The following is an 11,827-nucleotide window of genomic DNA, read 5'->3' on the forward strand; positions in this document are numbered from 1 at the left end:
TCGCGCGCGCGGTCATCGGCTCGATTGGATTTCGCAGATTCGCCGGCGCAAGTGTGCCTACACTACGGCGCGCGGCGCGGCAGTAGACAGTATGACCACGTCAGGTGTGAGCCCGCGCAAAGGAGGATCTGCAGCAGAACCGTTACAATGTATTACCGTAATAAATATCTATATAGACCATAGAAATAATAATATATATATATAGTAAATACAAATTATATAATATTATTAAACCTACAGGATAAATAGTGTGTAATGTGGATAATAATTGGAAACTTATGTAGACTACTGACTAGGTTTTAATACATATTTAATATAATAAGAGTATAGGTGTATAGTCTAATCTGATTATGGTAAGATAGGTTGATTTTTGCTTAATATTTATTTATTTTATTTAGGTATTATACACCACAAAAATATAACACATTATTATAAATATATATTTATATATAAATTATATGTTTATATAATTAATGCATGTTATATGTAATATACCGGATGATTTAATGTAAGACCCTCATCATTTCAAAAACGTTTATGAAAATATTTTTTTTTTAATAATTTTAAAATCGTTAAAAACAACATTTTTCTAAAACAAATACCTATATTTTTACTATTTTGTATCATGATAATTTTCTTAAATTATTTACTTTTTAATGAAAAATACATGCTTTGTTAATACCTTATTCCAAATCAGAATATTTTTTTGAGTACTTCGATGTATAAAAATCGAATTTTGGTCTTCTGACAAATAGCTAATAAGTTATAGATATTTAAAGTTTTGATGAGTAGAGAGGAATATACAGAGATAGGTCGAAAAATGATGATTCAATACTCACTCCACTCATCTAAATTATAAATACTAATAAACTTATAATAAAATTATTATTATATTCAAAATTGAATTTTTATACATTCTGCTTCAGAATATGAAATTTAAAATGTATGCTATAATTCAAAAGAGTAAAGGTTTTAAAAAAATAGTAAAAATTTTGTTTTTTAAGAACTTAAAATTATGTAAAAAAAATATTTTCATAAATATTTATGAAATAATTTGGGTTTTACGTTAAATTACTCGGTATATTATGTATAATATATATAAATATACATAGATATTTATTTGTTTTATACAAATTTTTGTTATTTGTTGTTATTCATAAAATGTTTGAGGTTTTTAAATTGATTCAATACAAGATTTCTTTTCTTGCTGCAATCGAAAAATAGTAAAAAGGTTAGCGCGTAGATATGTACAGTCATATTAATTTATGAGCGCTTGAAATTTTATTTTTATTGAAACTTTAAGCCATTCTGAATATTGTTTTTAGTTATACGCAATGATATTTTTAAATTATTTAGTATGAATTTAAGCTACTTATTAAATGATCCTATTCAATAACAATTTTTTCCTAGTTACTCGAAATTATTTTGGGGAGGGGAGGGGGGTTGAACCCTAAACCCCTCTTATATACGTGCCTGATTTGATATATTATTATTATGTATAATAACTACTATGTTTTTGTCAACAATTAGTTCAATATACCTATCGCATTACAGATAAAATAATTTATTTTTCAGGATTGTTTTGTATGTAATTATTTATCATTGAATTCAAATTTTAAAAATCCATTACGGTGATCTATTCAATGATGACTCGTCATTACCGGGTTGCACTCGGAATCTATACATTATAATATATAGATACATAAAATCATTTGCCCGGATATTATTATTTGATATGATTTTATTTTTTGATATTTTTAAGTGAAAAATCTACATTTTTTTTAATATTCATTCTCATATACCTGATAATTACCAGATGAATACTTCATAACTGTGACACGTCATCAAAAAAGTAAGTATTGAAATATTATTTTATATGCCGTACTAATAAAAATCTTTCGAACAATTAATAACTATTTGATGGTTAAACATGTAGATTCAATTAGCTTAAATAAATATTGTTTAAACTGTGTAGTCTTATAGTCATTGAATACATGCATTAATATATTATTGATTATACATTTTAACGACCGGTTGTCTCGCATACGATTTCATGACTGTAATATTATAATTCAAACATACAGCCATACAGGTAAAGTCCAAAGTTCACCAAGCTGAAAAATGTACAGAAGCCAACATTCCAATGGAATCACAATAAGCATACATGCAATGCTACTTAAAACTCATGGTTTGTACGCCATATAATTAATCTATTTAAATATAAGTAACCACAGTCGTGATTTATGCATTGTATAATATTCTAGTTTATAGTATTTTACACTATGTATAGGAGAATCTACGTAGATATACAAAAAACCACTGAACTATATTAATTTATTATATTATTACTAGATACCCTCTACAGTTATAACTATAGGAAACGGATTTAAATACAAATTGAATTTTTTTCTGAATGTCCGAAAACATTGCTTTCTAAGCACAAAGTTCATTTCATACATCAAAGAATCAAAAAATGTAACTTTTGTTTTGTATTTTTAGTACATTTTTTATGTTTTTAAGTCATTTTTATACAGGAATTGATAAAATTCTATCAAAATTAAGCAACCTGATTATACAGTGCAATTTTTAAACTCAAGGTATTAAAAGTATAACAAAATAATATGTATTTATCTAAATTTTATATTCAGTTTTTGGAAATAATTTTCAGAGTAAAAAGAAGATAGGAGAACTAAAAGATGATGAAAATGATACAAATAATTAATACCCAAGAATAACAATTTATATAATGAAATACATTTTTTCAATGTTAAAAATAATATTAAGAGAATTTTTTTAATGTATTTTTAAAAAAAATGCCTGTTATAAGTCCATTAAATCGTATTTTTAATTTTTTTTTTTTTTTAGAGCATTTTAATCCGTTCCTTAGTTATGTTAACTGTCATGTGTAAAACATATAATAATAAAGATATAGGAGGATTAAATTTTAAACATTTTCAAAATCGGTTCAGCATAGATCCAGAGATTACCCCTAACGACGTCAAGAAATGACTTTTCTTTATATAATAGTATAGATATAGATAATTAATATTCACTATTTTTTAATACAACACACAATGTGTTGTATAATTTTTATAAAAATTATTTATAATATTCAAATTTTAAATGCGTGTGCCTATGTTACTTACAACTTACTCCTTGAGCGGGGCCTGATTGAATCAATTGAATTAATTATTTTATTAATAACTACTAAAGAAGCTATTATATTACATACATGTTAAACGTTAGTAAACCTTTTGTTATAATAATTTATTTTTTTTTTTACTTTTTAGAAATCCATCTCCAAATGAACTCAATTGATGAAATCCAATGATTTGAATAATATGAATCAATGAAAATATGAATCATAATCTGCATACCATTTTGATGGTAAATTAACTGATTTTATATTTTTTAAATACCTACGTATAATGCTATAGTAAGTTCTACTTTAATTCAATATTTATTTACTTATTTATTTATTAGATGTTGCCCGCATTCAACCCGCTCCACCACGACATGATGGATTAGAAATTGCGCCGCGTTTCGTTGTAGCCAACATCTCAAAGAGCCCGTCAAATAGTGGTCATACTATACAAAATTCCAAACTTTTACTTGACTACTTTGACTTTTACTCTAACGGATATGACCAATCATTTTCCTACAATGCATCTTATTAAAGAAAATAATAACTCCAATATAAATATAGAATTTGATAAAGCTGAGATCAGAAATATAATTAATATTGACCACTTAAATATGCTTCTTAGTATAGAAAGCTAGGATATAATATTATAAAATATGAATATTAATAAAGCTTACGAAATTTTCTCTAAAAAAATAAAACAACTTATTAATTTATCAACTAATACCTAATATTATCAAGTATTCTAAGATGAATAAAAAGAAAACTTAAAGAATGAATACCTAACGCAAGGTTTAATATTGTCTCTATTATGAAAAGAAATGTCTTAACGAATATACTACGTCTAAGACCATTTGATAGAGAATTAAAATCAAAATATAATTGTTATAGAACTTTATTAAAGATTTTAATAAAATAGGTAAATATATTTCATTACCAAAAAAAAAAATTATATTAGTAGGTAGGGATTCAAAATCTATTTGGAAAATTATAAATGAAGAATTAGATAAAAATAATACTTAGGTATAAATGTATAATATTAAGTATATTTATATTATTTATAATATTTAAACGAGAATTTCAATTTCTGTACTGTACCACCCTTTTTAATACTTTTAGATGGTCTTTTTATATATATATTTATATATAATATTTTATTTCTTTTGATTTAACACTATATATATAATATATATATATATATATACCTTTTACCAATAAATAAAGTTTCTTTTCAATTATTTTACATCTAATACAATATGATAATCGAATATACATATTAATATTATTATGTTATCGTTAAATTCACTATAGTTTCAATTATATTTTATATTTATATTGTTGTGTATAATATGTTTGTTTTATTACTAACATGGCCTAAACCATATTTTCTCTACATATTAAAATAAGACCTATTTGAAAAATGTATTATACGATGACTGATGATAACAATACATTTTGCAACTATATAACTTTATTTTAATATAACTATATGCTTTTTATGTATAATTACTTATTAAAGATATTTCGATATTTTCTTTCCAAGTGTTGTAAAAACAATTGATTTTTAGTTTTTATAAGTAAAAGTAGTTATAAAACCATTATTTTTGTCTGTTTTTTATCTTTATCAACTTGAACTCGGAATAGCTCATTAATTTCGTGATATTTATTATTTATCATTCATAGATATTTGATATAATTTGATATAAACAATACCAATATTATGATTATTATGATACAATGACTATTGAGTGACGAGTATACTTTTTGTGGCCTTGCAATGATTTTAAAGTGACCTGCTAACATTTTGGCACCAACATCCTTAATCAAATTCTACCAAGGTTATAATTATTTATTTTCAATTTAACGTCTTATTTTAAACATTACTTTATTATTATTATAATTTCCTATACGTGATGCGTTTATACTGATTGACTAACCTAAAGTCCTAATTTAACCAAACCTTATTATTTTGTTCGCTTAATATAAAAATACAAAAATGTTTATTCCAAATATACGCATTTTTAAGTTTGAAACTACAATAATATAATATATTAATCTCTATGACTTTAAACATGTTGCAATGTTTCATCACTATTTACTTCATATATACATTACTTATAGACTATAGTATACAAGTATACTAAATATACTTACGTCTTATAAATTGTAATTATAATGTATTAGGTGCCGTAACAATGACTATAATAGGCAAGTAAGAAAAACTAAATATAATATCTTTATATCTTTATAAAGATTGTATAGACTAGTAAAGTAGGCTATTGTAGAAGTATCACATTATTGAATTTTAAAATATATTTATATTGCATCCGGTTTTTACAGCGTTATATTTCAACAGTATTATTAAAATACGCGATGTAAGTACAAAAGTTTCATACATTAAGTCGTATTTATTTATTTCTCATCAAAATACTAAAAATCATACCTAATGAGTAATGATAAATTTCATTAAGTGATAAGATTAATTAAAATAACTTATACTGAATGTTTTTTAATTCAAAATGTGTATGCTAAATAAAGAATATCCTATAGTAAATAGTATAAATTAAAATGAAAGATTACTAAAATTAATAAAAGACTCATTAATCATACAAATCTTTTAATGAGTAATAGGTATTGCTAATTTTACCTCAAACGATATTATATTGCTTTTCCTACTTGGTAACTGACGTATATATTCTATATTGACTTTTTTAGTATTAAAATACTTACAAACTCCCAAAATAATAATTAATATTTATATTTCATTTTTTATAATATAAAGCATAAAGAGTTTTTCACATAATTTATAATAGACGCTATTTCATATAATGTATACAATTAATATACATTTCACAAAATAAACCAAAATGATCATTATACATCATGTATCGAATAATACGTACATGTACCTATTCACATTATTAAAATTTCACGATACTTATATCTATTTCACAAATAGAATAATTTTACTAAATAGAAACAACATACATATAACAATACATATTGCTTGGTATTTTGTTTGCTAAAAATGTTGGTATCATATAGAATAAAATATATTGTCTTGGCGCACTCTATAGACTATAATCTATAAGTACTGTATAATGCAGGGGTGGCCAACTTTAATAGACTTGCAATCGACCTCCGAGTTGTCGCGATCGACTAAAAAAAAAAAAAAGGTCAATAAACAAAAAATATATTACATGTACATGCGTGCGTGTTACACTTCTTTTATACTATATGACTATATCCGTGTATAATTATTTATTGCCTTTTTCTAAATCTAATTTTTATATTCTTAGGATATACAAAGATGCTTAAATTTATAAAAAGAAAATATTTTATTTGTTTTCTGAAAAAATTTCAAAAATTCAAGAAAATGCGAAAAAGTGTCGCGATCGACTAGTTGGCCACCACTGGTATAATGTATAATATATACACTACGTCTGGACAGATATTAAAGAACCTTAACTGAAAATACCAAGAAAACAACATATTTTTTAGATTTTTATTTGCAGGTGAGTGAACAAAAATAATGATGTTCTTCCAGTGCTTCCATACCACATTAGTATACAAAAGGTTAGTATCTTGACTGGGTATATTTGGATTTTCAAGATGACCCTATAATTTCTTTGTTTGGTACATTTGCTTGCGTAGTTATAAAAATATATAAGGTAGTTTTTATAACAGTTATAACAGTAAACAGATATTTCAAGTAGTTTTGTTATTTACACAAAATTATAATGATTAATTAGTTTCCGAATTCCTGCATGATATAGATTTGATCTGTATTCCAAATTGTAAAACTAATGTATTATAATATATACCTATAGTAGCATTATTATTTATTAAGAGTTTTAACAATAATATTATATATAGCTAATAGAATTGTCAATTTATTCTGTCTCACGATGTACGTATATATTTAATTCTAACGATTTGTAACTCCACGTAGATACCTTCTTACATGTTTTTCACACTATTGTTTGTTTTTTTACCACTATTATAACCCTTACTTGTACATATTTGTATAGTTGTATAGTTTTTTTCAAAAATAAAAAATAAAATGATTTGTTACTAAAAAAAAGCCGTAAAGTAAGTTCAGCTCTGCTGTACGTAAAGTTGAGTGTACCTCATTATTAAGTACACTGTAATTTGGAATGCGAGTGCATCAAATCTAAGTTCAATAATAAATCAATCATCAATGTATACGTTATAAGACGATTCTGCATGAAGACGATCTAAGTTTTTGGCAACTATAGTATGGTTTATTTTATCTTCATCATTTTTTTCTTTTTTTAGGTAGATATTTTAAATTGTGTCTATCTTTATAGACATTTTAAATTATAATCTTGATGAAGTCGGATAATTTAACGGAACTCAAAGATTTAAGATGAATATTATGTTGTAATTAAAAAACTATGATCTATGAGGAGGATATCTCGCTATTATATTATTATTTTACATAGGTACATAACTATATTATCAAAATATTTAGACTAATTTATATTTATACTACGAACCTATAAGAGTATTGACATTTTTAATGATCAGGGTAGTGGAGCAAAAAAAAATTTCTCTGGGAATATTAGGAATTATTAGTTACGACGCGTTACTTATATAGTGTTATATAATACTGACAATCGATAATATATTGAGCTAAGAAACGTCGAAATAATGATTATAATGATTGTACTTTTGCTATTTCTACAGACTGCAGGCACTTTAATTTACGAATTATATATATGTTATAAATTTAATAAGATAACTTAGTTGAAGAAAATATGATAATAGATGATTTTAAAACCTCAAACTCTTTTTTTTACGTTAGTCGATATATATAAATTATTCAATAATTATATAATTTGTTACTTTTAATGAAGATACATTTCTATAATACTGATGTAGGTATAGATTTTCTTAAAAATTTAAGAATTTGTATAGCATATCTATGTTTAAAAATAAAATATATATATATTTGGTAGATATACATAATTATATTATTATTTATGGACAAATCGGAAAATTATGCCTTCTATCATTTTTCCACGAATAAAAAAAATAAAAATTATAATAAAGACTATAACTCTCAAAAGCTATTTTATAATTAATTTTATTATATAAATAAAAATTTTAATTTTAAAAAATAATAAAAATTAGATTGAATAAAGACTTTTATATAATTACATCCATGGCAGGGACACCCGGAAGTGGGGTCCAGTGGAGGCCATTGCCTCCCCCTGAGATTTTTCGTGTCACTTACAAAATTGGAAGTTTGTTACATAAAGCTGATCTTGGGTATTCGGCGACTATTCGACAATCCTTGTATCTAACAAGTCATATAGAAGGTATTTAATCGCAAAAAAAGACATTACGATTATTTTCAATCGCTGAATCACTTTTGGGTGGTTCCTGAAGATTGTCTGTTAGCGCGGATGAGTCAAAGTAATTAATTAAATTTATTTATTTGTTTCAAACAAAAGGAGATTGCCATTACTTTTTGAATAAAATAATAAAATATGATGTAAATTCGATCAAATAAAGTTGTTTTTTGTTTAAACTTTATTATGTTTTTTCTTATAAATATTGGAACTAATAGTGTAATTTTATATTAACTTAAATTAGTTTTGATTAAAAAAAAAAAAAACTAATGATAGTATTACTAAATATTAGTAGATTTCTGCGGGCGACCCTGATCCATGAGGACTAACTGACTAAGTGTATAATATAATTGAATATCCCTATGTTTTATATTCATAAAAAATTGTATGTTTTACATTATGCTATTAGGTAAATGTACCTCTAAAATAATTAATAATTATTGATGATGCAGGTTGTAGGTAGTATTCTTTTAATTTAATTAGCCAATTATAATGTGGACTTCATAAAATACATAAGACATAAAATAACCACAAGTGAAAGGTAAAAATGTAATATGTATATTAAATCTTATATTTTAGGTCAAAAAAACATATACATATACGTTTACTATTAAAAAAAAATATCTATTATACCTATGTGTCAACGCTAACAATACTTAATAGATTAGCCTTAAGATTATTCAATTAATAGGATTTTATATTGTATATACAATACTAAACAATAACGGGTCGGGCTATATTTTGAATTATGACACCTCGGAGCACTTATGAAACCATCCTTCTGTTATCATATTAAATTTTATTTAAACATCAGAACAAACAAATACAAATTATAAAAGTATAAATCCTTGTATTTTGTATAAATTGTACTTATATTTAATTAGGACAGATATTTATACATAGTTTTGCATATTTTTTTTGCTTATTGGTGATAATTATAAAATACAATATTAATAATAATGTTCAAGATTTTATAAATAAGAGCAAACAGACGTGAATCCAAAGGAGAGGGTGTGCTGACTATGTTGGGGTGTTATATAGTACCGGGGATGGGAAAATTACTCGAAAGAAAGTAATTAATTACAAATTAAAAATTACTAAAAATCACAATAATTAATTACCAATTACAAATTACATCAAAATTTAATAATTGATTACCAATTACAAATTACTTGAGTAATTGAATTACTGTTATCGAAAAGTGCCCAACCCTGTTTAACACCCTCCTTGAGATGTTGCTTACATAGTTACATTTATTGTTTACTATCACAGTATCACACCACTACAATAATAATGAGAAATATTAAACTTCGTTTTTTAAATTTACATTTGTTAATTGTTAAATCAACAGTACTAAACCTACATATTAAAAAAATAAAAATAAAATCACATATTAAATACAAAAAATAAATCATATAAATTTAACACCAATTATAATTACCACCCATGGGAGGGGGATCATACCAATCTAATATCCTAATACAGGCTTATATTATTAACAAGGTATCCATCAAATTTTTTCTCATTTGTTCCTATAGCAGTTGTGTCTATTTACTACTTATCGACAATAGTGTAAATTATATTTTACTTCGGACAGGTTTTGAATGTTTATTGTATAAGACGGTGGTAAATTCTCCCAATTTTTAAACTAGTTAACCCTCTCGGATCAACATTATTATATTAAGCTGAAATATATATTGCACTCACTATAAAATCAAAATTTATCACAAATTAATTAAAAGTTCAAAGTTGTAATTTACTGCAATTTATATACTTCATTAATTTTTAATGTGTACGTTTATATTATAAACATTAAATTATTATGATACAATTATAATTTAATATACAAAGTTATTATAATAGATTTAAGATCCACATACTCTTCAAGTAGTATTGAAGTAGACCTGTGACAGTTTACATACACCATTCAGGTAGACAAATAATATTGAAGTAGATCCAGAAGAGTTTATAGGTCATTAAAATAGGAAGGGTTTACAACGGAGATGCCCGATTACAGTTCACAGGTAGTCGAATTTTGTCCCATATATATAAGTATCTCGATTGCGTCCAAACACTGGTTAATATGGGTAAAATAGTCTGGTTCCAATATAAATCTTTATTAACAAGGTTAAAAAAACTGCGTAATATGGGCCCTCGATTCGGTTTATGTGGGAAATTTTTATTTAGTCATAGCGTTAGAATTAAGAATATTATACACATATGTATTTAAAAACGACTAATTTAATCGGGTTTCGTTGTATCAATGAGATTGTGTTTATCGAAAGTAATGCAAATAATTACCACCCCTTTCTGTATATTATAGCAAAAATGGCACAAATTAATTTTTATAATTTCAATTGTTGAAAAAACGTTACAACGTTATTGCATGTACGGCCTTTCACAAAAAGGTGAACAATTTTGATGTAAAGTACCTACAACTACCTAGCGTTAAAATTGTGAACTTCAGATTAAGAATAAACGACTGAAAATATTATTGTTGTGCAAAGTGAAAAACTACCCTCTTTATGTTATTACAATTTACAATACAATACTACAGCAATAACAATTTTATACTACTGATCTTAGCTAAAAAAAGATACTTCCTTGTGGCTTGTAGTACTTTTTGTCCAGAATATTTTAAAAATAAGTAAAGATTTTTATGTATAATACTTATTGAGATATATTATAAATTAATTTTGTGCCCAAACTAACCCTTAATCATCTTTTAGGGGTAGTGTTTTTTTACAATCAGTATATTATTTTCAAAAAAAAAAAAGTTCATACAGAGATTTGTTGATTTTTTTGATATTTTATTTTTTTTTTTTTTTGAACTTATTTCGGTTTTTATGTGCAAACAGGGTTGGTCCCAACGTACCCACATTAAGCGGAATCCATTGTATAAACGCAGTCCTTATATTATTATATACCTATTCGACGAGAAAATATTATAATCACGTAGATATACCTCTATAGGTACTATTTATTATTTAAGATAATAAGTAGAGGTATATATTTATGAATGTATTCCATTGATAATAAATTAATAAATACACGATTCAATAAATTATATAGAACTATAGGTAATTTATCTGCTAGCATATGAATTATGCAATTCTGCAGTATGTAGCTAACTAACATCATTGATTTTATACATATATTAAAATGTATATTATGACCACGGTCCACGGTCCTAAATAATACAGAATATAATAGTCATATCACTCATCGAGTAGAATTGCCAAATAATACACTATTTCCAATTGATATCTTTGTCAAAATTACCGTTAATATAGTTTTTATAATTTAA

At 24.7% G+C, this 11,827-nt stretch overlaps 1 long non-coding RNA gene across 3 annotated transcripts; it reads left to right on the plus strand.

Moving 5' to 3' along the window:
• Positions 1-3,722, plus strand: LOC132920242 (uncharacterized). 3 transcript variants are annotated; one of them, XR_009660713.1, is made up of 4 exons: positions 1,607-1,852; positions 2,085-2,188; positions 3,291-3,387; positions 3,484-3,722. It is a non-coding gene; the product is annotated as an uncharacterized LOC132920242 (long non-coding RNA). The 3 variants fall into 3 exon arrangements; XR_009660712.1 differs by lacking the exons at positions 1,607-1,852; positions 2,085-2,188 and adding an exon at positions 1-149; XR_009660711.1 differs by having other exon boundaries at positions 1,607-2,188.
• The last annotated feature ends 8,105 nt before the right edge of the window (positions 3,723-11,827 follow it).

This window comes from Rhopalosiphum padi, chromosome 2, assembly GCF_020882245.1.
Source record: "Rhopalosiphum padi isolate XX-2018 chromosome 2, ASM2088224v1, whole genome shotgun sequence".
Lineage (NCBI taxonomy): Eukaryota > Metazoa > Arthropoda > Insecta > Hemiptera > Aphididae > Rhopalosiphum > Rhopalosiphum padi.